Raw genomic sequence first — 4,334 nt, forward strand, 5'->3', positions numbered from 1 at the left:
CGTCTTATTTTTGTGATATCAGGCGTCCAAAGACTCCTTGCGAGATTTAGCCCAGAGTGAGCCACAACAGCTGAGGTCTGAGTTAGCGCTCAAACATGTGGACTCATTATTTTCTCTGGATGAATAAAGTTGAAAAAAACATGTCGAAAACGAAGTTATTTTACCCTGTGTGTGCTAGTTAGGACTGAATGACTCTTTGAGACAAAGACATGTTGTCCCGCGGGCCTCAGTGACCTCAGCGGAGCAGACATCATCGTTCACGATTGTTTTAGCTTCGCCGTCTCCATTGAACCACCCCGTTTTGGAGTCCAGCATGAACGGATAGACTTACCACTTCATCAACTTGGATTAAGTCAAGTGTCTCCACCCTGGCCACATGCCAGCAGAGGTCAGACTGGGCTGCGTGCCTATGAAAACACGACGCAGTCTGCCCTCCTTAGTGTGTTACTCTAACGAGGGAGAGAGAGATGGGGGAGTGCGAGAGTGTGTGTTAAACTAGAGTTTGTTGCTTTCAAAGATAAGTATGGCTGAAAGAGGCCCCGCTCTCTTCAAGGAGGACTGACTAACCACATCCATGTATGTGTGTACAAGTTGAAGTGTGTGTGTGTGTGTGTGTGTGTGTGTGTGCGTGTGTGTGCGCGTGCGCGCGCGCGCGCATGTTCATGATTTAATGTGTGTGTGTGAATCACGACATGTGAGCCTGTCCACATTGTTATAAGCATGTCAGTCTGGGTTAAATCCATCTGCAATCCCTATCTGCAGCCACTCTAAGCTACACCCTATCTTTAAGTGGTGATCTCACCTTCCAGACGTCTCATTGTTTTCACTGTCCCCGACTCCGTCTGTCTCAGCCCACAGTCCAACCCACAACTCCCAGCCAGCAGCTCACACAGTGTATTTACACACATGCTGGTCATTTGATTATAATCACTATTCAATGATGATGATTTAAAATCACCTTCATCTGCTTATCTTAGTTGAGTTAAGATAATAAATCCCAGTTGAGACATGCAGGTCTTCGCTCAGACATTTTATTTATTTGTTAATGCAGTTTGATTCTGTGTGGGACTCTGAATTTGAATGTGCTCTGAGCGACAGTGCAAACCAGATGCAAATTGATTTTTCATGCCAACAAAGACACGGATGGCTTAAGGTGGTGATGTAACACATATTTTTAGGATGATGGTCTTTGTCTTGACAGGGGTGTTAAAACAAATGTATTAAAATAAATCAACTTAAAATAGCAACAGACACATAAATGCTTTTATCAAATCGTTACCTGTGGTTGTTATTCAAAAGTAAGTCAGGATATTGGAGGGAGTCTTACGTTACTTCAGTGTTTCTGCTTTGTAACCTTTTCTGCTTATGACTATGCAGAGTAAAATACAATTTCAATTCATCATATCTCAGTTTGTTTAATATAATCTACTGTTAAGAAGCATGTGCTGTAATCAGTAAGTGGACTTGAAAGGACGAGGGCAAACTTGGCTGTATAAAATGGAAAGACGGCACAAGTTATTCTATTTAAGCCAAGTGCAAAATAAACACAGCTGGCTATCTGCTACCAAAGATCAGTATTTCCACCGTGGCTAACTTGATGCATTTAAACACACACACAGTTGCCTGGAAGCATCTTGATAAGGCGTGTGATTGTGTGTGTGTTCGTGCATGCGTGGAAGAGAGTTGTTCTTATCAATGCATATTTCCATTCCATGCAGGTGTGTGTGAACACTTTTGGATTCGACCGGTTCTTGAGAAAGTAAACTTTAAACAAGGAAGTGTTGTGTGTTAAAGAAACACAATGAGGCAGATAAAACTGATACGATTATCTTTCCGTAGAGTCAACATTGTAGGCATAAATGTTCACACACACCCGTCTCTGTCTCACTCACACACAGAGCACTATTTATTTTTATTTTTTTCCCCTCCTGTATCTATTAAGTTGTGTAAGCTTTACACACTTGTCACGCGGTCAATTTCTAATGAATTCTCTGTTTGAGAAATGGAGGCAATAAAGGGGGACTAGATGAGAAAAGGCCACAGTTCGGCGTGCTCCTGAGGAAACACTGAGAGCAGGGATATGTTTAATGTATATTCCCCCAGCCAGGGCCGAAGTCCCCACGCTGCATCATTTTTATGGCGCGATCTTTCTTGCCGGGCTCAGGATGCCACTGCTCGGCCAGCTGAGAATTCAACACACAGCCAGTCAAGCTGAGGGATTGATCGCTTTGCTTTTTTTCCCCCCTCTCTTTCTTTCTTTATCTCTCTCTCGCTCGGAGCTCGCTCTGACCCTCGTCTCTTCCCATTGCCACTCGCCTGTTTTCACACCACATATTTCTCATTCCTACTCCCTCACCTTGTCATCTCCTCTCTCTCTCTCTCTCTGTCCTTTGATTCTGCTCATGTTTCCGTTCATCCAATATGCGCCTCCTGTCACCCTCCTGTAAAACCTGAACAGAGGAAGTATGGATAACACGTTTAGAACACGCAAATATACATTTTTCTTTGCTCCTATCATAGGAACATTCAACCAAACATGAAGTTCACAGAGAGTTCATGTTGTAATTTTAGAGCAGAAAGCCCAGCAGAGGGTTAACAGGTTTTCCTTCATTTCGACATTCTATCTCACTCTTGTCAGCCCCAATTTCATTCTCTTTTAAAAGTATAACATGGAATTATACCATTACTTCACACTTTGTAATGGAAAGTCATTTACCCTATAAAATCTGTTTCCAGGGAATTAAAATGTTTGTGGATTTAGCTTTTTTAAGAAGGAACAATTACAAAGCTCCTGCTCTTTCAGTGCCTCTCCTATATCATTGTGAGCGTCTAATAGTCGGCACATTGACATACACATTAAAACATGAGTAAACTCTGATTAAGCCATCGATTGTAGACATCATAATTACAAACTCGGCATAAATCAACGTAGGGTTACTCTGGGTAACGGACTGAGATTATATGACCGCAAATCGAGTTCCTGTTAATTAATGGAAACCATCAACTCTCCTGGCCGGCTCTTTTAACACAGATTACGCAACACTTCACGTATATTCAGCAAAGTACGGAATCACACTAAATCCATTCATGCACACAACTTCATTGCATTTTTGCCTATTTACAACACAGACCAGTATACTTTAAGTAGTGTGTATTTAAAGGTAGTGAGTGTGCTCTCTCTCTCTCTCTCTCTCTCTGCGCCCATCTTCAGTTTCTATTAGAGTCACTGAACTGAATGTGTTTAATTCAGTTGTACAGTGATTGTACAGGGGTACAGAATTGTACCCCTGTGTGATGCTCTCTCTCTCTCTCTCTCTCTCTCTCTCTCTCTCTCTCTCTCTCTCTCTCTCTCTCTCTTTCTTGTTTCCATTCCCCTCTTCTCCGGGATGTGTTAACACACAGAAGTAAGTCACTAACACCTTGTATAGGAGCTGAGAGCTCCTGTCAGTGGGGAATGTTCTTCACCACAATCCTAATAAGCAGGTGCTGACTGATAATTTTACCTCCGTGCCTGTTATTAAACACACGCTGCAGGGCTCTGACATGATTCACTGGAAATAGGCGGTTGTAACGTGCACTCTATTAGTAGTGTTTACATTTGCGGCGCCATATCACTACAGAACCTTTCATTGATATTTGAGTTTCTGATAGGAAATCTTTGACTCACTCTTGGACAAGGACACGGCCTGCTATCACACAGCTTATCTGAATGAAACTGAGATCTTAGATAGTTGTAGGTTTACGCTTCATTATTCTGTGTTTCAGCTCTTGCACACACTTTGGGGAGCATTGCGTGGGGTAATAAAATGTTGATCATCCTTTAAGCTTTGTCTAGAGAGCAGTGTAAGCCTAAATCTATGTGATTTTCTGTCAGGGGATGGGGTTGATGTATGAAGTGTCACCAGTGGGCCTCGGCCCCTCCAATCAATTTCCTAAAGCCCCGAGCACTGCTGAGGCTCACTAAATCACCCTGCTGCCCTGTCCTCCTACAGCACAACATTCAGACGGCCGCTGTTTCTGCACATACACACACAGGAGTAACCCGGCAAAGACACACTGACGTGATGTCACACAGCGTTTAACAATCACTTCAAAACTTCCGTGCATGACCTTGTTGATATGTTGGCGAAATAATGAGTAGAGAGCCCCCCCGCTTGACCCAAAGGTTTGTGGAGTGGATAGATCCGCTCTCATTATGTCAAAGCCCCACAGCCGCGGTCCTGCTGCGATCGTCTCACAGGTGGATTGCACATTGAGAAACATCTGGCCTCCGTTCCCCTCGGAGCAGTGATGCTCGGGGAAGGTCATCTGGCATTTTTTGAATGTTTCAACCA

The sequence above is a fragment of the Genypterus blacodes genome, unplaced genomic scaffold (assembly GCF_046128005.1).
Source record: "Genypterus blacodes isolate CSIRO-AG114 ecotype Tasmania unplaced genomic scaffold, CSIRO-AGI_Gbla_v1 ptg000133l_1, whole genome shotgun sequence".
NCBI classification, from domain to species: Eukaryota; Metazoa; Chordata; class Actinopteri; order Ophidiiformes; family Ophidiidae; genus Genypterus; species Genypterus blacodes.